This window comes from Ahaetulla prasina, chromosome 3 (assembly GCF_028640845.1).
Source record: "Ahaetulla prasina isolate Xishuangbanna chromosome 3, ASM2864084v1, whole genome shotgun sequence".
Classification (NCBI taxonomy): Eukaryota; Metazoa; Chordata; class Lepidosauria; order Squamata; family Colubridae; genus Ahaetulla; species Ahaetulla prasina.
In genome coordinates, this window is record NC_080541.1 from 28,616,328 (window position 1) to 28,644,283 (window position 27,956).

The following is a 27,956-nucleotide window of genomic DNA, read 5'->3' on the forward strand; positions in this document are numbered from 1 at the left end:
GTTGATTATATACAGTATCCAGATTCAAGTGGAATCAGTTTGTTTAAACCTATATACATAATAAATAAAAAATAATACATTCACATATGGTAATGTAAAACAAACCAGATTACAGCATGTGTTTAAACTGCTTGTTAACATTTTTATTGTTGTTGTTTTTATTTTTCTAGTGATTTTGTACATCACTTTGTTTTTCTACACCACTCCGAGCCACACATATAATAAACCATATTTTGAGTTAATGTAATGTGTAAACTGCAGTAATAGGAACAAGGCTACTATGGCTTGTTTAATAAACTAAGATGTGATATGTAGATCCAGAAATTACTATTCAGTAGAATTCAAAAGAAAAGACAGAGAAAGAAAGTACAATTCCCACACTGAGAATCTCTCAAGGACAGTGATGATATTCATTTTCCCTGCTGTATCAAAGAAAAAGAACTGGAAAAAAGCTACCAAAGTTTTCTGGCAGGAATAGTCCAAAACGACAGTGTATTTTAAAGTGTGATCCTAGTTCCTCTGAACCCCAGGACCTTCTCAAGGTGCTTCAAAATCAAAATTATCTGCCAGTCTACCTTAAAAAAAATAATACACCATATTAAAATCCCAGTTGTGAGAAGCAATAGGGCTGCAAACGTGTCCATTTTAATTTTTAATCTGGTAAATATTGATAATTACAAACCATGTAAACAAAAGCTTCCATAATTTTTAAAAGAGAGAAAGAAGTTAAAGAAATACTGCATTAGGCTCTCTTACTTAGCAAATAAAATAAAATAAAGCAAAGCAAAGCAAATGGGTGTCAGCACTAGTGGTGACTTTTTCCCCCCACTCTGGCTTGGGCCTTCTTCCCATGACTACCATTCCTTAAACAAGGAATATCTTGGCATGGCTGGGGAAGATGGGCCACAGAGTAGCAGAGGAGGGAAGGAGGAGAGACAGACTGGAGTGCGGGAGGTTGAAAAACCCCTTTCCAGCCACAAAAGGCCAAATGCAGCACCAGAAAAGAGAAGAGGTTTGGGGATGGGTGGGTGTCCTTAAGTTTTGACCCCAAACTTCAATATGCACTCCTGTGTATCTCCCTTGAGTTCAACCCACTCCCTCATACTCCAGGTCAGGGCTCTCCAACCTTGGCAACTTTAAGCCTGGAGGACTTCAACTCCCAGAATACCCCAGCCAGCAAAGCTGGCTGGGGTATTCTGGGAGTTGAAGTCCTCTAGGCTTAAAGTTGCCAAGGTTGGAGAGGCTGCTCCAGGTCCTTCTCTTTTTCTTCCCTTTTATGTAAACACCTCATAAAACTCTCACACATGCGAAGTCTTTAACGAAACCAGTCCAAATACACCAGAGGCATTTGACCAAAGCTGTAGGGGGAGGGGGAGGCCCAGAGTTTCAGCGCCTGCAACCCGCCTTCTCCGAGTGCCCTCCAAACAACTTTTTAAGGGTCGCGCATTCTGGGAAGTGTAGTCCCACCTGAGCGCGGGACGGACGTTTTCTTTCTCTCTGACTGACCAGGGAAAACCTCTCTCCTCCTCCACCTCCCGCCCGAAACCCGCCGGCCCAGCTGGGGCCAAGTAACTTGCCAAGCGGGAGGCCTTACCGGGCGGCGAGGGCGCCCCGTCGTGTTGGGAATCCTGGAAGTGGACTTGGCGGAGGCTCCCCGCGCCGGGGACGGCGCCCCACAGGCGGTTGGCGGTGCCCCTCAGCAGGCGGCCGCTCTTGCCCGTGAAAGTGGTGAGGTACTCCATGGGGGCTCGGGCACCCGTGCTCCGGAGCTAGGAAGCGGGACGAGTTCGGGGAGCTACCGCGCTGCACGGGCCGTGCGCGACACCCTCATGGTGGACTAGAAGCCGAGCTCGGAGCGGAAACGGAGAGCAGCGCGGCCGGTGGGGTGGGGGGAGGAGGAGAAGAAAAAAAAAGTTAGGCAAAAGTTGGGGCTGACGCCGCCTCAAGTCTCCGGCGCTGAAAGGAACCGAGCGGCGCGGCTTCGGTAGGTGTGGCTGGAAGGAGGCGCGGCGAGGCCTCTGCCCGCCTCCCTCGAGTTTCTCAGCGAAGATCCCCGCAGGGCTGGACGCGCGCGTGGGTGAAGGTGAGGTCTCTTGTACGCGTCTCCCTCAGCTCCACGATCTCTTTCTCTGTCTCTCTCACTCTCACTCTCACTCACGCCCGCACGCCTTCCCCTTAGGAGGTGACGGGACACGTGCGTGGATGAAGGTGAGGACTCTTTGCACCCTCTCGCTCAGCCTCTCATTCTCTCCTTTCTCTCTTCTTCTCTCACACACGCACCACACAAACACGCGCGCGTCCCTCCTCTTAGGAGGTGGTGGTCTTCTCTCCTGGCGCGTATGGCTTGTGAATTTCTGACTGTGCCTGGAGTTGTAGGAATTAAAAAAGGGGATGGGAGGCCACGAATAAATCTTGGGAGTTTATAAGCCAGCAGAGGAAATCTTAAAAAAGTAAATCCTGGAATCCTTCTGTGGAGCTGCTAAGGAAACTACTTCAGTCAGAAGGAGTTGGGAGAAAGCTTTTGACCTCAGCAAAGATAACTGCCCAAATAAAGATGGCACTTTCTCTGCATCACTTTCTGAAATAAAAGGCATACCCAAATAGTAAATTAGGTATTTCCATCGGGATGTATCAGGTCGACTTAAAAGTATCTTTTAAATCATAGACATCCTATGTCTGTGTAGGGAGTATATGTCTCACTTCCACAAAATTCACTACCTTGTAAACTAAAGTTTACATTGCAAGCATAGATAACTGAAAGAAAATATTCAATATGTTCAATTGACATATTAAGGGGCATTTTTGTTATGCTCAGTATGATTATGTAACTGCAGCTTCCTAAGAATGTGATTCTATGTGGTTACTCAAAAGTAAAAGTGAGTTTGGTCAACCTTACTCTAATGTTAAAGTATTGCAACTGAGGCTCAGAAAGAATCCACTGCAGCAGTACTACACAACACACCCAATTTTATCAAAAGATGTCTGCCCACTCAACTCACTACAGCAGAACCAATACAAACTATGAAAAGGTTAACTATATATCAAAACATCCAACAGACTATTAAACATGACATAACATCACCATAGAACACAAATCAATTAAAGCATCTTAAGTAATCAAGAGTTGCCTACAGCATACAATGTGAGAACTGTAACAGCCACTACATAGGACAGACAGAAAACTATCAGAGCACATCCATGAACACCAATGAGCAGACTCAAGATGTGATGAGATTCAAGACATTAATTTCACATCACAAAAACAATCTCAACCATAGTTTCAGCTGGGAATCTGAGCATCCTAGATCAAGTTAAATCCCCAAATGCCAGGGAATTCCTGGATTCTGGCAGTCAGACAGACAGACTAATACAATTGCTTTGGTTTTTCAACTTCACCATGCTATCTCACATTTTATGTAAATTTAGCACATAGCACAAGGCACGTTCACAGCAGGTGGAGACCAAGGCATACAAGCTTTTTGTCGCTTTGTTCCTGTGTACAATTTCTATGCATTTACAAAGATTTGGGGGTTTGCTCTACCTATGCCATTTTGGCTATTTTTCCCCTAATCCCACCCCCAATGGCTCTGGTTCGCAATTAGTTAATCTTTGGCTAATTTCAGGACATAAGTGGAATGGAGGGAATTTCAGGGCTATAGACTAGATTGGAAATACAAAGGAAAAACAATGGCAAGCCACTTAATTAACAGTGAGGCTGCCTTAACAATTATTGTAATACAGAGATTTGCATCATCTTCCAAAACAAAAACCGAAGAATGACAGAGCACAAAATAATGAATGGGGCTAAGAGAAAAACAAGGCAATTTAATTCAAATGTAATTCAAATTGCTACAGTGCATATAATTTTAATTTAAAATTCAAATGAAATTTAAAAGCAGAATATGATTTCCCTCCATATATTTAATATTTTTCTTCTGTCACAATAGTGTTTAAAATTAGGCAGAACATTTGAAGGCCTTGAGGCGATACATGTAGCCTTGGAGTCAAGGTTGTGCACTTCATTATAACTCCTCATAGAAGAAAAGGAGGATTGGGGGTAAATACTAAAGAGTTGTACCAGCAAGCAGTTAGTATCTGGAGAGAAGGAGAAAGTTCAAAGCACAAAGGAAGTTAAGCTCATAAAGGAAGTTAACAGCAACAAAAGAGGATAGGGTTTATATCAGTACCAAAGGAAGGCGGGGAAAGGGGGCAGTTTCACTTCTTGGAAAAATGGTATGGTGATAATATAATTTCCTTCCCTACAAAGGGGAACTGTGCTGAAATCAGCCCAAGAACAACTGACACGAGAAAGGGGCAGTTCAGAATAAGTTATGAGATGGTTATAGAGCTACCATAACAAAGTTTCAGTCTCAAGGCTATTTTCAGTCACATCTCAGAGTCTTGGATGAACATAAAGTATCATCTTGAAGGCTCCTACTATGTTCTTTGGAAAATGTTAGAATAATAATAATAATAATAATATTTTAATTTGTATACCGCCCTTCTCCCAAAGGACTCAGGGCGGTGCACAGCCAGAATAAAATACAAAGAAAACAGTACATATAATATTAAGAACAACCCCTTAAAAAACTTATTCAATTGGCCAAAAATTTTAAAATACAGTAACACCCTATAAAAATTTACAAAAATTTAAAACCCATAAAGGCAAATTAAAAATTTTAAAATCAAGCCAGTCCAGCTAGACGGAATAAATAGGTTTTAAGTTTGTGGCGGAAGGTCCGAAGGTCGAATAGTTGACGAAGTCCAGGGGGAAGTTCGTTCCACAGGGTAGGAGCCCCCACAGAGAAGGCCCTCCCCCTGGGGGCCGCCAGTCGACATTGCTTGGCTGACGGCACCCTAAGGAATCCCTCTCTGTGAGAACGCACCAGTCGCTGGGAGATAGAAGATGGCAGTAGACGGTCCCGTAAATATCCTGGTCCTAAGCCATGGAGCGCTTTGAAGGTAGTCACCAATACCTTGAAGCGCACCCGGAAGACAACAGGCAGCCAGTGCAGTCTGCGCAGGATGGGTGTTACATGGGAGCTCCGAACCGCTCCCTCTATCACCCGCGCAGCTGCATTCTGGACTAACTGGAGTCTCCGGGTGCTCTTCAAGGGGAGCCCCATGTAGAGAGCATTGCAATAGTCCAAGCGAGAGGTCACGAGAGCATGAGTGACCATGCATAGGGCATCCCGGTCCAGGAAGGGGCGCAACTGGCGAATCAGGTGAACCTGATAAAAAGCTCTCCTGGAGACGGTCGTCAAATGGTCTTCGAAAGACAACCGCCCATCCAGGAGAATGCCCAAGTTGCGCACCCTTTCCATCGGGGCCAATGACTCGCCCCCAACAGTTAGCCGCGGCTGCAGCTCACTGTACCTGGGTGTCGGCATCCACAGCCACTCCGTCTTGGAGGGATTAAGAAAAGGCATGGCTTGGACAAATCAGAATGGGTTTATGCCAAACCAACCCAATATCCTTTTTTTTTAAGAGTGACTAGACAATGGACATAATGCACGTTTATTTCTGCAAAGCATTTGCAATCTCCCAAGAGATTCTAGTAGAGAAGATGACAAAATGTGAGGTGGACTATATTATTAGAAGGATTCAGAACTGGTTGCAGATGACACAAAAATAGGACGATAACAAATAACTTAGAAGAAAGTAAGTTTAGAAAGATCTTATAAACCTGGAATAATGGGCAAAAGCAGCAAATTGAATGTCAGGGAGAAATGCAAAGCCCCTTATTTGGATAGAAAAATCAAAAGTATGAGTATAGGATGGGTTGATATGAGGAATATTTGGGTAGGTTTGTTGATTACAAGTGTGATGCAGTGAGAAGGAAGCAAGGAAGGAAGATGTCATAGGCTACACTCAAATTACAGCCCATTCAAGAGAATTAATTGTATCTCTCTATTTTGCATTGGTCATACCATACCCAGAATATTCTGTGATGTTTTAAGCACTGTGTTTAAGGAATGATGCTGACAACTGGAACATTCAAAAGAATACAACCAAAATGCTAAGAAGCCAGGTAGAAAAAAACTTATGAGGAATGATTGATAATGTTTAGCTTAAAGAAGAAAGAACTGGAAAGAAATGTGAGAGACTTTCAAGTATCTGAAGGACTGTCAAGATGGTGTTCAGTGTTACGCCATAAAATAAGATAAAAACAATATAAATTACAAGGATTATGAATGGGCATCAGGAAGAATTTTCTAACAGAAGGGCTGTTGAAAACAGTGGTGTAGTCTGCTTACCCAGAAGTGTGTTTAAACAGGTTGGATTGCTTATCCAGGGAAATGCTGTACTAGCGGATGTTTTCACTGAGCAGGGAATTGGATTACAATCTTACAACCTATATTCTGTGATTGTATGCTTTATATAATTAGGGGTATCAGACCTACCCTGCCTAAATCTGGATGATAATTAGATGGAAACAAAGAGTTTTGTATCTCTTTCCTGTCATTTTCTGGTATTTTTTTGTTGGTGTTTAAAGCCAAGATCTGATCGCCTTTATACACAGAGCTTTGGTGTGGGAGAATGAACTAATTTGGGCTTGTATGGATCATGCTGCTAGGTGAAAACTCAGCTTTTCCTATACTGCAGTTGGCAGCTGAATACGACTCACCCAAGCAAGAGTTCTCTGTGGCCAATGTGGCTTATTTTAAGGAAAAACTATAAGAAGGAATGCAAATGAGTCAGATTATTCTACAAGATTATTCGTCGTGACTTGGAAATGTTTATAATACAGAATTATTTGAATTATGGGTTCCTTGTAATTCTTTGGATTACAAAAAACCAAACTGAAACAAAGGAATATTGAAACTTTAATCTCTCTATTAATTATTTTTAATTAATCATTATTAATATTATTATCTATTATTATTAATGACTAGGGATGATCAAGATTTTTGTACCTGGGATCAACCATTCATAATCAATTTAAATTATAAGGTATTACAAAGTAGGCTAGCCAAGCCTCCAACTGCAATTTTGATTTTTTATAAAGCTTCTGAGAAAGGCAACATATACCAGCGACTCAAATACTTGATTAAACTGTTGGGCAATCTTTTGTTTTCTCACTTCTTCTTTAGCCATTTTTTCTGTTATCATAATATTTTATTATTAATTTTTAATTAAATTTTTATCACAACTTTGCCTGCCTGCCTATCTGTTTCAAGGCGATTAATATACCTAACACTCCTGCCTCCTGTTTTCCCCACAACAGCCTTGTGAGGTTAGGCTGGGAGAGAGGGGCTGACTTAAAGTCACCCAGCTGACTTTATGCTGAAGGGTTGTCTAGAGCCATGATGGCAAACCAATGGTATGCGTGCCAGAGGTGACACACAGAGCCCTCTCTGTGGGCACATGCATCGTCGCTCCAGCTCAGCCAGCTGGTCATTGAGTTTCTGATGCTCTGGGGTGCATACATACGAGCGGGTATGCGCCTTCTGGTTTGGGTACTCTGTGTCTAAAATGTTCGCCATCACTGGTCTAGAGTCTTCTGGTTTCTAGGCCAGCACCTTAACCACTACAATAACCTGACTTTTTTACTGGTTTGTTTTGAATTGAATTGGTGGAGATTTACAACTCCAACATAAGCTGCCTGGACAGTCCCGTATTCCAGAGCTCTAGTCACAGGACTGGCCATTGCTCATCCTGGAATAGCTCCTCCACCCAGGTGTGCTACGGACCACCAAAATTTTCTCGTGGACCACCTGTGGTCCGTGGACCATCTGTTGGTGACCACTGTCATAGGTCATTCTCTCACTATAATAAAACTGCCAAATATCAATACTAATGAGGAACTTTTAACTTTAAAAGCTACATAAAAAGCATTCTTTTCATCAAGTGCAAGATGTCTTACCAGATAAGAATCTTTTTATTATTTATTTAAATAATACATACTTAATTGTGTAATATTGAGGCCTTTAACAAAAGATTTAGCATGATGAATGGATATCAAGATATTGTAGCCTCCTGCCAGCTCAGTTCAGTTCTGATATTTTAAACATCCTGGCTTAAAATCTCTTAATTCTAAATTGTCATTCTTTTGCACCTAATTTCTACTGACAACTTTCCAAACTGCAGTAAAAATAAAAAATAAATTCACAAGCCTATTTTGTAGTTTTTTTCCATATAACACTCATTCTTTTTAGCTGGACCCCAATATAATTCAACTACTGCTTATCCATAGAGAAATGTCATGATTTTCAAATTGTTTTGGATGTCTAAGAATAATTTTCTTGGTTATTATAAAAGCTCAGGTAGGTTGCCTCCCTATGAATCAGACAATGATTGTATGTTTCTGATATATAACTCAAAATTTCATAGTATACACAGCATTAAAGAAAAGGTTAATTAACTTGTTGGAATATATCAATTTAACATGACGCCATCACAGATAGCTTGAATATATTTGTTAAAGCTCTACAATTAACCTCTAACACAAATTTACAATTTATCCATAATAGAAAAAATAAGACAATGAACAGCAATTCATACAGTTATTAACTTAATAACCATACTTCCTATGCAACACTTGAAGGTACATGTAGACTAAAAGTGGTCCTGGGTATCCTATATGTATCCTATTCTCTCCTATTCTTTCTCTCCATACAAACACGTAAGTCATATATACCCATACATACATACATACATACCATACATACATACATACATACATACATACATACATACATACATACATACATATATATATATATATATATATATATATATATTCTTTTTGAAGGATTTATGTGTGCCTTCAAGTCAGTCTTGACTGTGGGCCTTGGTAATACATGGGCCTTGGTAATATTTTGGGAAATGGTTTGCTTATCTGCTTCTGAAGCTGAGAGAAAGTGAATGGACCAAAGTAAACATCAGCTTTGACAAAATTAACACCAGTCAATTGCAAAAGGAAGAGCTTGCATACTGTGACAATATCTTTAGTATCATCAAACAACAACTGCTTTTGGAATGAGTTGTTAGGTAGATAAAAATGCCAAATCCAAACAGCTGGCTGAACAAACCATAATAATAATTAAGAATGCTAATCCTTATCTTCAGTAGATTCACAGTTAAATCCTGTTGGAACAGGGATCAAAGAAAAGAGAAATCAAAGAAAGAAAAACCATAGGCAAAATTTCCAGACTACTTAATAAACAACTACAGTGTCCAAAAAGTAGTCCAGTTGTCTTCAAGGTCAGATATCTGCTAAATTTCTGTATTATTAAAGAATTTTTGAAAATAGACCAAGATTGAGCAAGGGAATGAATGAATTTATGTATTTTCCAGATACGATTGTTAATCCCTGAATAGGCTGAAATATCATCTTTTCAGGCTCCAGGAATCTTTTCAAAATGGATTGGTCTTCAGAACTTTTGCACAGTATGATATGTGTCTAGAATCTTTTGATTTTACCCAGAAGCAGGTATATCTTACTCCCAGGTCTCAAAATGCTTTCCAATTAATCAGCAATAACTGTCAAGTTGGAAACAATATTACAGGAGGACTCGACAGGGAGAAAAATCAATTTCATCTACCTCCAAGGAATTTGGAGATAGTTCAGGGTACTTTCAAATCCTGCAATTTATCAGAGCCTTGTGCATGATTTGGCAAATTTTATAGACACAATATATAAGTAACAAGATAATAAGACCCCCTCTCTGAGGGAGATGGGCGGTTAAGAAGTTTGATATATAAACAAATAGGAGACGACTTCCGGTATCCAGCGGCAACGGACGTCTGGAAGGCTTCTCCTGCCTCCAGCGCCCGAATCCGGCCGCCGCCGAGGCCCTCAGGGGCCAGGTGTTCCGAAAAGGACACCTGCCGCACGGACGGCTCGCCAGGGGTCTCCCAGCCGACATACAGGACTGTGGGGACCGATGCTGGCGCGTCCTAGGCTCGGCGGGGTTCGGAGGCCACAGGCCGCGGCCATTATTTTGGTCGTCGCCTGGGCCGCTGTGCCCGGTGACACCGGGGCATTGGATTTATAACTGCAGCAGCCTGGTGGTGAACAGGGCACGGAGAAGAATTGAGGAGGAGAAGGGAAGGAATATCGGTAAACGTGAGTGGACTGCTCCGAGTGCGGGGGTTTTCTCCCCTGCGGTTGGAAGGAGCACGAGTTATTCTGGAGAGAGGAGAACTTAAAATAAGAAGATTACGGTTTTGTGGAGCTCTGGAGAGAAGAGGTGATGGAGAAATTTAGGAGGGAAGGTTTGAGGCCCCCTCCTTCTGGGGAACAGTGGTGGCGTCCAGCTTCCGCCTTCACTATGAGAATTTTGATGACATCACTTCCCTTGACTTCCTGGTTGACTAACTGTACTCTGGACTCGTTGCTCCTGTGAGTGCCCCTGGTGGATCCGGAGGAAATTACAAGGATACCGTGCCTGCCTGAGGATTTTGTATTTTTTTTCCTTAATGGCAAAGGTCAGAGACCAACTGCTGGAGAGATGGAGAGAATTTTGGAAAAGTTATCTAATATGGACAAGAAATTGATGAAATAAGAGCAGAAATTGTGACTATCCAAAAGGATTTAAAGGATACTCAACAAGTTTCAGCAGAAAACAAGCAGAAAGTGGAAGGTTTGGAGGGTGAGATGCGGGCAGTGCAGAAAAGAGAGGAGACGACAGGCAATGCTGTGCTTGGACTACAGATGGATAAAATGTCTTATTTCCTTAGGTTTCAAAATTTGGAAGAAGTGGACCAAGAAGACTTGAGAGATGTTGTGACTAAATTGTTGGGAGAATTTCTTGGGAGAGGTGTTGATTTCATGAATTGGGATGTGGATCGAGTTTATAGAGTTAATTCAATATGCACGCACGCATGCAGTTCCCAGAGAGGTTCATGTCAAATTTGTGAGAAGAGAGACGAGAGATGAAATTCTTAGAAAACATAGGAGTGGGGCACTGATTTACAGGGGCAGGAGATAGCCATTCTGAGGCAGATTCCCAGACAGGTACGTGAAAAAGAAAGAAATATTATTTTTGTCAAGCAAATTGTACCAGAAGGAGTGGGCTTCAGATGGCTGATGCCAGAGGATTGATGATTTTCCGGGAGGGCATTACGAAAAAATCAGTACAATTGCGGAGGCTACGGCCTATGTGGAGGAACACAAAGCCTTCCTGGAATCAGATGACCCAGGAATTGAAGAAGGGGAGGTTATAGATCATGGGGCTGAAGCGGCTGCCGCTGTTGCGGCCCTGGAGTTGGGTCAGGCTGAACCCAGAGTTCTGAGATCCAAAACTAGGAAGTGATAAAGATATTTGGGATTGTGTTGGTTTTCCTTATTCTCTTTTGTACGATATTCTGTTTATTCTTGACTCTTCTTTATTACGTATTTAAAATTTGCAAACTTAGCTACTTCGTGTCACCTGCTTGCCTTATGGCTGTTGTATGTGTTAAAAAATTTGAGTAAAATTCTTATTTTAGATAAGAAAAATGAAAATTTACCATACCTGATATGTATTTGTATAAACCTTTTTTGACTAATAAAAACTTTTTGAATAAAAAAAAAAAAATAAAAAAAAAATAAACAAATAAAATAAATTAATTAATGTTGTGAGGTTTCTTCTTATAGCTTTAGAAATAATCCAGACAGGATTCCATGGCAGAAAGTCATGAAGACAAGTCTGCTGAAATGGTTCCCTACTTAGAAGGAACTCTTTAAAAAAAAAACCACCATAAAGCTTCTGTTCAAATCTTAACCATCTGACAGTGACAAGATGGATATCCTTGGGCAAACTTTGCAAACATATTTTGTTCCGATTATTTTCAGAGAAAAAATAATGCATTCTGCTGAAGGAAATATTACTCAAACAAATTCCTGAATAGCAAACAAGAAGCTTTATTCCAAAAAGTCTGTGAGCTAGGATGAAAAAGTAAATAAGCCTTTCGCAAAGTCGATTAAAATAAAGAAATTGGGAGGGGGGTTGCTCTGGGATGCACATCCTTGGCTTTGAGGAAACAAATGTTCCCATAGGCCCCAAAGTGAGCACCTCAGCTATATCTGGAATATGAGACAGTGTAATTGGTATTCATGTGGTAAAAACAATGCTGAAATGAGATTCATTTTTTTAAAAAAAGATGTTAGGTGTAGGGGAGTATTAACATAAAATGTTGGCCTGGATTGGCAGAAGGCGTGTTTTAGGAACAGATCTACAGTGTACTATCTCTGTATGGTTACTATGGCACTAAAAAGAAATATCACAGCTGCTTTCATGAGCTAGTCATGGCAACAGCCATATTTTTTTCTAGTATACCACTGCAGTAGCTGCACAACATTTTGTTTTCAGTGAACATTTGCAGTGGCATCTGACATCCTGTCAAGTGGTGCTAGTGTAGAGATAGTCATCAACTTATAAGAGTTCATTTAGTGGCTGTTCAAAGTTATAATGGCTTTTTAAAAAGTGACTTTCACACTTATAACGGTTGCACATCCCCATGGTGACATGACCAAAATTCAGATGCTTGGCAACTGGCCTGTATTTATGACAGTTGCAGTGTCCCGGGGTCATGTGATCACCTTTGGCAAACTTCTGGTAAGCAAAATCAATGGGGAAGCAAGATCCACTTAATATTAGTAATTTAATTGTAGTGATGCAACAACTGTGGCAAGAAAGGTCCTAAAATGGAGAAAAACTCATTTAATTATATTACTTAGCAATAGAATTTGGGGCTCAATTGTAGTCATAAGTGGAGGACTATCCATATTTAAAAAGCCCTTATTGCCATTTAGGAATAAATTAGGAATAAACAGTTTGTCCCAAAATATTGAAAATACTTCCCTCTCCCTTCGGAATGATTTCCTTGCTCAATTTCACCTACCAAATCGAATTGTAACATTGATTGTGCACCCCAATTCTTCCTAAGTTTGTTGGTTAGTAAATTCTGTAGCTTTTATTAGAATTCTCACTTAAACAAATAGGTAAAGGTAAAGGTTCCCCTTGCACATATATGCTAGTCGTTGCCGATTCTAGGGGGAGATGCTCATCTCTGTTTCAAAGCCGAAGAGCCAGCGCTGTCCGAAGACGTCTCTGTGGTCATGTGGCTGGCATGACTCAACGCCAAAGGCGCACGGAACGCTGTTACCTTCCCACCAAAGGTGGTCCCTATTTTTTCTACTTGCATTTTTATGTGCTTTCGAAACTGCTAGGTTGGCAGAAGCTGGGACAAGTAACGGGAGCTCACCTCGTTACATGGCAGCACTAGGGATTCGAACCGCTGAGCTGCCGACCTTTCGGTCGACATGCTCAATGTCCTAGCCCCTGAGCCACCGCATCCCTTTGTAAGTAAATATATACAGACTTGCAAAATTAAAAGTTTGTTAAAACGGGCAGTATTTTTAGAAAAGCAGATCAAACATACCTTTCACTTGTGAGCAGGACATTGCTGTTGATATCTTCAGAAAAAGAAACAATAAATGCTGAATATATGAATGTTCAGCAGAAGTCGGTTCTTCTTGGTAATTGTTTGGGCTCCAGGCTGCAGACAGAAGTGATTTGCTGCTATTGTATGCTATATGTTCACATGAAGTGCTTTAAAGTGTGGGTGCCTGTTTCCTTTTTAAGAAACAGGCTCTCTAAACTTTAATGATTCAGTCACCTCACTGGACTGACTCCAACATTAGCCACAGGAAACACGTGTGGTTACAGAACAAACTGAATTAGTTACAGTTAGTTCTATAATGCATTAGGGCATCAAACTCTATTGAGATCCATTACTAATATGAACATCTATCTTGAAAAAGCAAAACAGTAGCCTGCTTGTTTTAATAATTCAAGGACACACATCTCAGCATTAATACTAATCTGAAATTCAAACACTGCAGTTTTCCGGAGATTCACTAAACTGAATGCAGATCAGGGAGAAAGTATTGCTATGCATTCACCTAAGTTCATCCAATGAAAAGAGTAGCAAAATACTAAGTTGGGTATTTCCATTCAGAAACTGGTTTGGAGTTCATCACAAACAAAAATGAACTGAGTTTATTTTTGCTTCAGCAGGATGCTATTCCAAATAACATCTGACATCCCAATAAATACATAAACAGCAGCCAAGGTAACTAAAACTCTCTGAATCATCAAGATAATCATCCCACAAGCTCTGTTATATATTGCAGGCCTCATACCCTATGGCAGAACTGGGTCTTCAAAGCCTATTCATGTTAGTAACAGATTGAATGCATTCAGAATGTTTTCCAATTCTTCCCCAAATCTGGTTCTTCCATTATGATCATTTACAGTAGTATAACATGTAAATGTCACTTATATATAAAATTCTGCATTCTGTTGTGGCTCCCGCCCCCGAACCTGGCCCCATGCCCAAAAGTGCCTTGGAGCCGGGCCTGCTGCCAGAAAGTGACTCGGAGCCAGGCCTGCTGCCAGAAAGTGACTTGGACAGTGAGGGGGAAGGGCCATCAGGACTTACCTCGGAAGCAGCGGCCTCCCTGGATCAGTTCCAGGAGCCAGAAGCAGGCCAAGCGAAAGAGATAACGAGGCCTCCTTCTCCTGACTCTTCCCCTCCCCCAGGCCACGCCTGCAGACCCAGCTGACAGCAATCAGGCTTGGCTCAATCCCAGGTTTCGTAGGCAGGAGAGAAGAGAACAACAAAAGCAGGAGAGGGGCAGGCCCAGGAAGTGCTGAGTCATGGAGCCACACCCCACAGGATATAAAAGGCAGCAAGAACTGGTGTGTCTCTTTGTATCAGGCAAATCCACGGATTGACTAGAGCTGAAGGTTGTGACTCACCAGCGTCTTGGCAGCCAACGAGGGCTCTTGGCAGACGCTGGCTCTTTTGCTGCCAGAGCTGATAAGAGCCGGCTAATTAAGCCATCATTCGGATGGAGGCGAGGAGGACAGAACACATTCATATATACCCACAGCAATATAGATGATTCCAATTCGTACTATGTCGTCCCCTTCAGATTTCTATATAGTATATACCTGTAAAATTTTCATTTAGATCTACTAAATTTTTCCCTTTTCTCTTAGTTTCATATACATTCTTTTCTTTCATCTGTTCACTTATTTGCTTCCTTTTCACTCTTAAATCGCAATCTTCCAAATGTTATAGTTATCACCAAATAGACCCATAGGCAGTGACTTATGGTTGTTAATTATAAGGTTAATATCACTCATTTTGACACATTTTAACCAGGATGCAAGACAATAATCACTGCCATGTTTTTCTCCAAGAATGCTCACTCTTTTCTATGCAAGTCGGGATGTCTAATTTAGAGACTTTCAAGTCAATGTATGGTTTCCACATCACATCAACTATGAGGAATATGCCTTTGTCACACAGTCAGGATAAGTTCAGTGCCATACACTGCACATTTAGGAACACAGAAATATATTTTTAAAACTATTCACACTGTATCTCCAAGGGCAATATATGCGGATTTCATATTCACCAGTTCTTTCTGAGCTTTTAAAAATTATTTATGTGGAAAATGGTCTGTTATCTCAATAAATACTTTTTGCTAATTGAATTTTGGCAGCATCTCCATGAACAATGAGATGGCAGTTATTTGAAGAACTCCCACTAAAATATCTTATTAGTCCATAGATGTGCAAAGGGGGAGGGCAAACAGAAAGAAAGCAGTAAGAAAGAGACTTGATTCTTGATTGAAAACAAAGTGCTCTGATAATGTTTTCTCATCTTGCAAGATCCAATCTGGGTCAGTCACCAGGACTAAAGGTTTAGATTTCCCAGCTTTTGGACTTGTGCTGGAGCTCATCCTCAGGGAACTTCTCTCTACCAGAATCTGTGCTTTGGGCTATTCTATGCTCCATATTTATGTGGTGTCTTTCTATTGGTTGATTGCCGGTGATTGGCTTCCTTGTCTACACTGATAGTAAATCAGCACTTCTGTTAACTGTTAACTGACAAAGGGCCTGTTTGCCAGTTTCACTCATTTCCTTGGCTATCTTTGTACCTCCATGGCCAACAATATTATTTATTTATTTATTTATTTATTTATTTATTTATTTATTTATTTATTTATTTATTTATTTAATTTTGTCATAACAATATACACAAGCATAACAAGCATAACACAAAATATTATATAATATATAAACATATATATGAGGAGAAACAAGGTAGTATAAGCATATATATATATAGGGGAAGAAACAATAGGACAGGAACAGTAGGCACATTTGTGCTCTTATGCACGCCCCTTAGAGTCCTCTTAGGAATGTGGTGAGGTCAACAGTGGATAGATTTTTAATAAAACTTTTGGGGTTATGAGAAGAGACCACAAAGTCAGGTAATGCATTCCAAGCATAGATAATTCTGTTACAGAAATCGTGTTTTCTGCAATCTAAACTGGTGCGGTTGACATTAAGTTTAAATCTGTTGGTAGCTCTTGTGTTATTGTAGTTGAAACTGAAGTAGTCATTGGCAGGAAGGACATTATAAAGGATGATTTTATGAGCTAAACCCAGGTCCTGTCGAAGGCGACGGAGTTCCAAGTTTTCTAGACCCAGGATATCAAGTCTAGTGGAATAAGGTATTTTATTGGTTACGGAGGAGTGGAGCACTCTTCTCGTAAAATACCTAAAATATTAATAAAAATATTAATAAAAATAAAAAATAATAAAAATAAAATACTAATAAAATATTAGTTGCAAAGTTGAATATATGTACTTGTCCATTGCAATGTGAGGCTACCAGTGAGTTTAGGTCTGACCACTCGCTTGTGTTCTTGCAGCTTGATGGTTAGCTTTCTCCCTGTCTGTCCTACATAATCACAGGGGCCATTGGTGCTTTATATAGCAAAGTATTTTTTAGCTCCTCCTTCCCACTAAAACTGTTTGGAGTACTGGTCTCAGATGAAAGATTTTAGGTAAGATTTCAAAATATAAATGGGAGAGTTGAAAGACATTGAAAAATATCCACCGGAAAGAAATGTAAGTTGGACTAAATGAGATTTGCAATGTCATTGTTGCCTTCTTAACAGAAAGCCATTCAAAACTGATATTTCAGTCGTTTTAAGTTCTCATAGCTGAGGTGCTGATTTTGTGTTGCAGTCAAATTGGGAATTTGGACTAAAGGCAGCTCATGGAGACAGAAAGACTGCAGAGCCCTTCCATGATCCATTGCCAGACACTTTATTATGGCAACTGCTAGCCAATGGATCCTTTCTGAATGGTTTTGAAATATATCCATGGTCTGGAAAGACAGTTTGGATAACCTCTATTTGAAGACCTCTAAAGAAGGAGAGTCTCAGGAAATTGATCCCAATAATGAATTGGTCTCTCAACAATAAAGTTTTCATCTAATGTAGTCCATCTTCTTATATTTTTATTTATTCTTGTATTTTTATTTATTTATCAAATTTTGAAACTGTCCATCTCACTCACAGAGGGACTCTCATAACTTCTAGTATAACATTCTGAGTGGCATTAAGGGTATGAGAAAGATATCCTGACCTTTAAGGTAATTAAAACAAATCTTTTTTGTCCACTACATATGTTGAAATGTGATTAGTTATGTTTTTGCTTACCGTGTTGTATGAGCTCCAATCTGTAATTGTGTCAATCAAGGTGGCTACCTTACTATGCATATTTGCTAAACTATAATGCATGCCTCAAAATAAATGTTACACAAAGTAAACTATGTTAACATAGTTTAAGAAACAAAAAATATTTATTTATTTATTTATTTATATATCACATTTTTGGACCACCCATTTTTTTCAGAGAAAATATCCAACTTTCTTTCCAAGCCCCAGCAAAAAATAATAAATCTTAACTTTAAGTATAGAATAAGCCCTGTTTATTTTGCATCAGTTTCCTGCTCTCTATAGCAAATGACCCACTCCAAAATATTCATAGCAGTATCCTGCCATCAAAAAGTTCCAATCCCTTTATTGCCAACTATAATTTAAGGCTTAACAGGTACAGCAATGAAAATCCAGCCAATAATGGATTTGTATGCTGATGGAGATAATGTTCCATCAATATATTTCTAAATTTTTTCATGTATTAAAAATATCAGTTTCTAATGACTGTCTTCTGAAGGAAACTCTGAATTAAATCAGGTTTTCAACACTTTTGAAAATGTAGTACATTTCATTGCAACCTGAATTCAAATATGTATATCTGAAAACAGTGACACTGGGAAAGCTGATTGAAGTACATTTAATAGAAATTGAATAATAAAGTAAATATCAAATAGCATTTATAATTTCAGAAATGCTTTTTATATATTTTTTTTCATCCCTTCTAGTTCCATATGCCCTCTTAAGTCAGATTCTGTTAGATCAATAGAATTCTGGCAGGACAAATACTAAAGCAGTTGGAACAACTGTCACAGAGAAACAAACAGGTAAATAAACCCTTCAGAAATTAAAACAGACTTGCTAAGTTTTAATTATATTTTGATTAATTTCTATACTATTGATTTTACTTTTAAATATTGATAGAAGATGCTAAATTGAAGAGAGAATATTGTGCATAAAATAACAATTTAAAAATAGAAGACATTTACAGTAATAAAGGAAAGATAGCATTTACGTGAACATATAAACTCAATTCTGTTATCGGATATCTTGTTCGATTTCTCTTTAAAAAATCCCTTAACACTGAGAAGTTAAAAAGAAATGTTTTTTTCTTATTTTGCTTTGTTACTGCCCTAATCCACCTGGCCAAAACCGACTTGGTCACCTTCTGACCCAGAGATAGTGGTTGGAACGAAACGAAGAGAGCCTCCTTCTTGCGGAAGGTCGAAGTTCGATCAATGTAAATTTTTAATGCCCTCCTAACGTCTAGAGTGTGCCACACCTTTTCTAAATGGTGCCTAGGATTTGGGCAGAAATTAGGCAGTACGATTTCTTGTGTTCTATGGAATTGACTATTAACCTTCGGGAGGAAGGTAGGGTCTAGACGTAGCACCACTCTATCATTGAAGAACGTGCAGAGGTCCTGCCGAATTGATAAAGCCGACAGTTCCGAAATCCTACGGGCCGAGGTGATGGCTATTAGAAAGGACACCTTCAGCGACAGAACACGGAGGGAGGCATCTCTAAGTGGTTCAAACGGTGTCTTGGTCAGGGCATTGAGCACAGCGTTTAATCGCCAAGATGGGAAGCGGTGCACCACAGGCAGGTTGACATTGTTAGCCCCCCGGAAGAATTGTTGAATGAGAGGCTCTTTTGAAAGCGATATAAGCGAACCACACCTCAGGACTGACGAGATTGCCGCAGCTTGTCTCTTGAGCGTATTGGTTGCCAACCCTGAATCGAGCCCTCGTTGCAGAAAAGCTAGAATATCTAAGATATTCTGATGAGGCCACTATACCTTGAGGTGCACACCATCCTTCGAATGTGTGCCACGTGGCCTCGTAAATCCTTTTAGTCGAGTCTCGGCGAGAGGCTAGCATGGTGGGAATCACCTGATTTGGAACTTTTACCCTCTTTAGGACGCTCCGCTCAATCTCCACACGGCTAGGCTTAGCCATTGCGGATCGGGATGTCGAACTGGTCCCTGGAAGAGAGACACCTGGTTGTCCGGAATCCTCCAAGGTTCTCGGATTGACAGAGTCATCAGGTCCGCAAACCAGGGTCTCCTGGGCCAGAAGGGAGCGACCAGTATCAATTCTGATTTCTCCAAGAGGAGCTTCCGTATTACTCTGGGGATCAGTGGGATTGGTGGAAAGGCATATAGTAGGCCCCGAGGCCATTTGCTGCGTAGGGCGTCCACTGATTCCGCTCCCCGAGAAGGGAACCTCGAAAAGAACCGAGGCACCTGATTGTTGGTCTCGGAGGAGAATAAGTCCACCACCGGTAGCCTGAAACGGGATGACAACTCTTGGAAATTCTCTGGGGACAAGGACTATTCCGACTGGTCGATAGTCTGACAGCTGAGGGAGTCCGCCGTGCAATTTTCCGTCCCCGCAATATGTTCTGCTCTTATTGAACTCAGATGGGATTCGGCCCAATGACCTAGCGTAAGCGTTTCCGTCATCAACGAGCGAGAGTGAGTGCCTCCCCATCTGTTTATATGCACCTTCGCTGTCATGTTGTCCGTGAGATAAGGACATTCCCGTCCCGGATGAAATCCTTGAAGGCCATGAGAGCCAGACGGATGGCACGTAGCTCCAGAAAGTTGATGCCGTGGCGGATATCTGCTGGGGACCACTTGCCCTGAGCCAGGTGTTGATCGAGGTGGGCTCCCCATCCTGACAGACTGGCGTCGGTAGTGATGACCACTCTCACTGGTTCCCTGAAGATAGATCCTCTGGCTACCATCTCTGGGTTCCACCAAGCCAAAGAGTTGACCACTTCCCGCGGAAGAGTTACCCGTCGCCTGGAAGGACAGAGTCGGCTCCTCTGGTGTGGCAAGAGAAACCACTGCAGGGGCCGACTGTGGAGGCGAGACCAAGGGATAATATCGTATGATGATACCATCTTCCCTAGTAGCTGGGAAAGTTGGTCTAAAGGGACTGACTGTGAAGACATAGAGATGCTAGCTAACTCAGTTAAACTAACCTGACGTTCAGCCGACAGGTAGACCATTGACTTCTGTGAATCTATCTGAGCCCCTAAATGGACGATGGTGGTAGATGGAAAGAGATGACTTTTATCCCAATTAATCGAGAACCCGTGTGACTGTAGTACGTCTAAGGTAAGGGAGATATCCCTGTTAGCCCGTTCTTGAGATGTTGACAGAATGAGAATATCATCTAGGTAGGCCTGAAGCCTAACGGGTATCCCCCGAATGTGGGCCATTAGTGCTGCCATTACCTTAGTGAAAACTCTGGGGGCCGAGGACAACCCGAAGGGCAAGGCCCTGTATTGATAGTGAATGCCCCTAAAGCAAAACCGGAGGAATTTACGGTGCTCTCGTCTAATGGGAATATGCAGGTAGGCTTCCGTCAAATCAATGGAAGCCATATAATCCCCCGGCCGTATGCACTCTAAGATGGAACGTAATGAGTGCATTTTGAAACGGCGGTACACGATGTATTTGTTAAGGGCCTTAAGGTCTAGAATGGCTCTCCAGCCCCCCAACGGTTTACTTACTACGAAGAGCCTGGAGTAAAAACCCTGTTTTAGTTGATCCGATGGAACCAATTGAATAGCCCGGATAGCTAGAAGATGGTTGACCGCAGACTCCACGAGGGAGACGCTCGAGCTACGGATGGAAACCGGGCAAGGTAAGAAAACCGTCAGAGGGGTGGAGATGAACTCTAAGGCCAGACCTAGCCGAACGGTATCTAGGACCCACCTGTCTGAAGTGGAAGAACCCCATTGGGAAGAAAAATAAGCCAGCCGGCCTCCAATGGAAAGATTCCCTACGGGATTATTTGAAACGGCTGAACTGTTTGCCCCGACCCCCTCTGAATGGCTTGCAGGCGGTGAATTTTGACCCTGTTCTAACCTGGTCGGCTCGCTGGGAATTTCCTCTGTGAGGTGAGAATCGCTGTCTTCGAAACCCCGAACCTCCAAATTCCTGGCCACGAAAGGAAGAAGAAGAAGAGGAAGTCGTGGGACGAAAATAGGGCTGTTGACGTAGTTCCCCTCATCGCGATAAAGATGGCAACACCTTCTTCTTGTCCTTGGTTTCTACTAGAATCGGGTCCAGAGAGGCCCCAAATAAGTGCGAGCCTGCATAAGGGGAGGATGCCAGACGCCACTTATTCCGGGTATCTGCACGCCAATGGCGGAGCCAGAGGAGCCGGTGAGATGTAATCGTAGACCCGATAGATTTCGCTGAAAAGCGGGCAGCATTCAGAGTGGAATCGGCCGAAAATTCTAAGGCTGCGATGACCTTGTTAAGGTCCTGATGAGCTCTCACGTCTGCTGTTGATATGCGGGCCTGAAGCTGCTTGAGCCACATAATAGAAGCTCTGTTGAAAAATGAAGACGCTATGGAGGACCTGATGGCCCAGGCAGAGGCTTGATGGGACTTGACGAGGGATTGGTCCGCTCTCTTATCCTCCGGGCGCAGGGCCTCATTCTCCGGACCCGTGACATGTGAGGCCGTTGTTAAGGCGACTACTGGAGCATCCACAGTGGGCACCTGTAAGATATTTTCGAGATCCGGAGCGCAATTGTAGAATTTTTTGTCTGTGGCATTAGGGTTAGAACCTGAGCCCGGATGAGACCACTGTCGCTGGACCACGTCCACGAACATTTTGGACGCCAGGATGGTCTCTGTCACCACTGTGGGTTCCACAAAGAGGCTAGTTGAGGTGCTAGGCAGGGACTGAGGATCTGTCAGAGGGCTTTGGACAGCACCAAAACCCGTAGTTGCTAAAGCCTTAAACAGAAGGGACCTAAACAGATGGGGTTTGAAGAGCCCCACGAACGATGGTTGATCCGGCCCTAGCCCCTCGTCCTCCGACAATGCCTCTCCGGCGTCTTCCTCCTCTGATAATGAGGCCTGACTGTCCTCCTCGGTGGATTGCTCCCTATGAGGCCTAAACAAGACTGATTCTGAAGTGGAAGTTTTACGTGCTCCTTCACCCTTACGTGATTTGGGGGCAGAACTGGGAGCGGATTCCCTATGCAGAGACAAGGCCAGTTCCTGGCGTATAGCCTGCTGAATCATCAGCCCAAAAGAATCAGGAAGTTGAAAAACTGGCAGTTGTGGTAAAGCGGCCTCTGGTTGTCGCATAGGGGCTCCTGCACCCTGGGCCACGTTGCCTGATTGGTTAGGAAAAGGGCCTGGAGTATGTTGAATTTCCGACTCAGAGAGAGTACGGAACAATGGGGCCACTCCAGCCTGGGCCGAAGGCCAGGGAGATGTCCTGTCTGGAGACCAGGATCCAGACCCCTGGGTTGATTGTGTCATGAAACTTGGGCTTGGAGGGGCAGGGAGGTCTGCCTTATCCCTCTTTCCTCTTGGGGAAGGGGATCTGTGGGCCCTTTTGGAGGCCTTAGTAAACACCCTCTCCAGAGCCTTATGACGCCTCTCCTCTGCCCTAGCCCCCTTTTTTGCCCTGGTTACTTTCCTACCCCTGGGAGGGGAAACCCGAGGTTCAGAAGATGTGCCCTCCCCAGGATCGTCCTGAATAGTAGCTTCTGGGATTGAAGCAGGCAACTCTGGCTGGGAGTTACTGGCGTCCGCCATCTTGAAATTTTTTCCCGCCAATTTAGGGCCGCCTCGGCCTACTTACAGACCGTAGAACCCTGTGGAGGCTGCAGGAGAATCGGCCCACTAACGTCCAGCTGGATTGATGAATTGAGAGCAGGATCCAAGCGGCCAACAGTAAAATGTCTCTCTCCATTTTTTTGTTTTTTTTTTATATCGGCCGCACGCCCCAGAGGCCGCCGCTCGATTGCCGGTGACACAGAGCGAGCCGCTAGCCTGTAGGCATCAAGCGCGGCTTTTTTTAAAACTCCCTGAGGCGTTGGTGGTAGTGGGAGCAAGGCTAGAAGCTCCGTGAGGCGTTGGTGGCAGTGGGCAAGGCCGTGAACTCACTGCGGCGTTGGTGGCAGTGGCCAGCGAGAGAGAGAGAGGCAGGGAGAGCCGCTAGCCGGGATCGCGTCGGGGACTAGCCCGTGAGCCTCCCGATTGCCTCCTCACCTTTCCGGACACAATCGCGGCTCTCCGCGCTTCAGGGACACGCCCGTGAGCGCTTCTCAGCTGTTTGGCTGGCCGGCGAAAATTTAAAAGAAAAAGATTGCCGAAGCCGCCCTCAGCGGGCTCAGGAGCCAGTCCCTTCTTCGCTGAAGTCTACAAAAATATTCAAAAAAATAATAATCAAAAAACAAACAAACAAACAAACAAAATTGTAAAAATTATAAACCTGAAAAACCTCAAACTCCGTTTCCTAAGCCTGAGGTAAAAATTACACGTCCGGTCCAAAGCTAACCGAGTCGAAAAAGCTGGAAAGAAAGAGGAGTAGGCGGGGACCACAAACAACAAATTAAAGACTCGGTCCAATTAGCAACGAGGAGATTCTACCCAATCCTGACGGCCGTTTTCCCCGACTGGGAGAATGCAGTGGCCATGGCTTTAGTTTAGCCAGTTTCTTGAACCCAGGGATCATAATTAGTAAGCCTTTGTTAATATGTCAATTGTGTTGTATGAACATAACCCTGTTATGGCTAAATGAATGTGAATTAAAATATCTTCAAATAAAAAAAAATAAAGATTGATAATATGTCTTTCTTTTTTGAATATTCAATTGATTGAATTAGTTAAACATTAGAGTGTTAATAATTTTAATAAGCATTGTACATGGTATCAAAATATTGTCATGCCCGATATAGGTTTACAACAATATAATAAATAAAATCTTCAGATACCAGGTAAACATTTAATTTTAAAACTCAATCATTTGAATGTTGATTTAATTATGGGCTCAACTTTCTGGTGAATTAACTTTAATTAACTTAAAATATTGAATTATAGCCACTGAAATGACTTCTACGTAGATAGATTTAGTTTTCAAAACTAAATTCTTAGGTTGCTACATGTTATACCAGAACACACAAGTATTACTAGTAATGAGATAGTTACAAATCTGAGGGATTAACTGATTAATCACAAGCCTGAGAAAGTCAGCTTCTGGCACTAAATACAAATAGGATTATTTTCCCATCTTTCTAAAAATAAATAGCAAGAGTACATTTTGCTGCCATCTTCCTATTCAGTAAATAGAAGAATAAAAAGGGGCATAATCTTATAAGAGAACATAACTACCTAAGTTTAAGTAATAGAGAAATAATACATTAATAATAATAATTTCACAGCCAGCCTTACAGAAAATATTTTAAATCAACATCTTTTATTCAGCAATAAGGGATAAAAAGAAAGGAAAATTAGTGACTAAACAAAGAGGAAAACAAGAATTTACACGTTCCTATTTCTTATTCATGGCAGTTACACAATATTGTGATTGTGCCTAAAGCACACATCAACAACATTGCTGCTGATGAAACTCCACTGAAACAATATTTCCCACAGACAAAACCAGAAAAGGAAGCCCCTTGTCTCTCTTTATGACATTCTCCCCTTCCTGATAAACCCATCTCCAATCGCCAAGTCTGAACTGCAGTACAATGAAAGTACAGAAATGTTATTACTGTACATATTATACACACATGCAGATATAGGTGGATGTTTTTTGCTTCAGAACATGAGCCCCACTGAATTAAATCAAAGGCCCCATTTTCAACCTTTTGTGACCCAGAAAATACTAATGGTAATACTGCCAGCATAAAAGAAATTCAATTGCAAATTTCACTTGAGTGAAGTATCAGTATGCTCTCAATTAAGGAAGAAGCATATAACACCATAAGGGAGTAGCCATGATAGTCTTATCTTTCACTGATTGATGTAATACTATTCCTTCAATTTGATACTTCTTCTTATGATACCAGATTGTACTTGTGATTGTGATTATTTCTATCAACAAGTATTTCCATTTATCAATCCCGAATCACTACTCGGCATCACTGTTTATTAAAAGCACATGAAAAATAACAGAATAAATGTAGTTATCCCACTGTAGGCACCACGCTTCAAAGACAAGAAGTGGAGGCTACAGTCCTAACCATGCTGATTTTGGAATGAGTTCCATCAAAAAATGTGGGCCTGATCTCCAAACAAATCATTGAAAAGCAAATTATTTAGCTGTCATGTCTCTCCTACAATAGTTCTCCTTGGAGAATCAACCTTGGGATTTAGCATATTCCAGGAAGGAAATGTCTACAGAGCTCTAAACATTAGTATGTGGGCTCTGAATCTTTTAACACCATTTGATTGTCAGAAGTTAATCCTTCCTAGCTAGTCTCATGGCTAACAGTTGAGATTTGAGTATGACTTTAAGAAGTTGAGTATTATAAATTATTTGTACTTGCAATTACCATTGAAATGATAAAATTAGTGTGCTAACCTACAGGTTACCATCGTCTACATCTGCTCCTTTGTTTCTTAGCTGTTGTTTCTGGAATTTGCATTTTATTCTAATTAAGCCTGATTAATTATCTTGTCAGGAAACCTGTCCTTGGTCTCTGGATTGACTTTAACTTTCATATATCACATTGTTGCTATACTTCTCTGTAGTGTCTTCGTCTTACTTATATCTTGCTTACAAACTCAAAATCTAATGGTCTTGAAGGTTTTTATTTTCCATAAGCATGAAAATATAATATCCTAAGCATTTTATAAGATAAACTGCAGGTGTTTTCACTGTGCCCAGTGGTGATTAGTTAAGTCTCATAGTGAGCATCTTTCTAAAGGAAAGAAGGAAAGTAGATAGATATCTTTCTGTGAATTTTAAGAGTAGAGTTCCATGAGTTTCAACTAAAACGCATCTAATGGCATTATTTTTTTTCTTACTTGTAAGGGAACAGAGATGGCACAGAACAGATGGCACATAGCAGATGCTTAATATCCAATCAATTTCCATATATTTATATTCCATTCCTGTGTCTATTCCATTTTACCACAGTTGCATGTTTTACGTTCTCTCCCTCTCCCTCCCTCCCTCCCTCCCTCTCTCATAATGGATTTCAGGAGTTTTCTCAACACTCAATACTATCACTTACTTTGGATTAATAACATACACTAACTAACTATTCCACTTTGCTAACCATACTGTTGGCTAATAGACTGAATTCTTGTTTACTAGTTTTCAGATGAAATGTCTTGACTTAGCTATTGGAATTAATTTACAGAAGCAGTGAAGTATAGTGCCCAGCATACTGAAATTAGAACCAGTTGAAATTTCTGCTCAGCTATGGAACTCTGTGATTCACATTTTGCAAGTATTCATCCTAATTTGAGAGTTCTGAAAATCTGAGAGAAACCTGCCCACTTTGGAACAAAGTATAATATCAGCATGTGATAGCTAACTAATATCATAACTAATCATTTTGTCTATATGTTCTATGAGGGTTATCTTATTCAATTTTTCATGTACATTTAACCTATTAACCTATTCAGAGCTAAACTCTGAAAGGGCTGGGAAGTGGCTCACCAGGCTAATGTAGCTATTATTAACACACAGCTGCCTGCAGTTACAATTACTGCAGGCTCGAGCCCCACCTGGCCCAAGGTTGACTCAGCCTTCCATCCTTTATAAGGTAGGTAAAATGAGAACCCAGATTGTTGGCGGGGGCAATAAGTTGACCTTGTATATAAATATACAAATAGGATGAGACTATTGCCTTACACAATGTAAGCCGCCCTGAGTCTTCGGAGAAGGGCGGGATATAAATTCAAATTTAAAAAAAAACATTCAAAAGGTTGAAAAGGTTAACAAGGCAGCAGGAATGTACTCAAGCCAACAGCTATTCCCAGGTCTCCATCATACTTTTTGACCCCTATTGAAAAGGGGGGGAAAAAAGAAAGGGTAAAGGTTTCCCCTGTCCAATCTTGTTGGACTCTAGAGGGCAGTGCTCATCTCTGTTTCCTAGCCCAAGGAGCAAGGATTGTTCAAAGACATTTCTGTGGTCATGCGACCAGCATGACTATGCCGAGGAAGTGGTACTTATTTATCTACTTGCATTTGCATTCTTGTTCTGACCCAGCCTTAGCAGAAGTAAGAAACAAACTCCTTGTCACGAAAACCCCCTCTTTATTTACCACTTGTGAATTAATTGCATTCACCCACTGAAAAGTCCAGGCAATAATCCTCCAAGGAGTTAATTTCAATAATAGACCTTATCAGTTCCTTACGATAATTTCAAGGCCGTGAGCTCCTAGCTGAAAGGCTGCAAATTAAGTTCTGGCAAGCAGTCTTTGTGGCATGAAACACAATGAGCAAAATCTTCAGAAATACAAACTCTTGTCTCCTACGACAACCACTTCCCTTTCCTTCTATTTATTCCCCAGCCAGGGAGAGGCCATTCAGAGTCCATGTGTGCTTTGCTTCCCGAGTCGACTCCTTGTCCTCCATTGTTCACCCCTCCTAACTGCTCTGTGCATACATGCATCTGGAACTGGCCCCAGCTGTTCTTCCTCCTCACTCATGTCAGCCTTCAA

The 27,956-nt window shown here is 41.6% G+C and overlaps 1 protein-coding gene and 1 long non-coding RNA gene across 2 annotated transcripts in view; one reads left to right on the top strand and one right to left on the bottom strand.

Moving 5' to 3' along the window:
• OXR1 (oxidation resistance 1) overlaps positions 1 to 27,956 on the bottom strand; it is a 226,982-nt gene that overhangs the window by 67,738 nt on the left and 131,288 nt on the right. The gene's annotated exons all lie outside the window — the stretch shown is intronic.
• LOC131193903 (uncharacterized) overlaps positions 1,957 to 27,956 on the top strand; it is a 147,802-nt gene continuing 121,802 nt past the window's right edge. The window contains exon 1 of the long non-coding RNA XR_009154056.1: positions 1,957 to 2,083. This is a non-coding gene — a long non-coding RNA (uncharacterized LOC131193903). The remainder of the gene's footprint in view (positions 2,084 to 27,956) is intronic.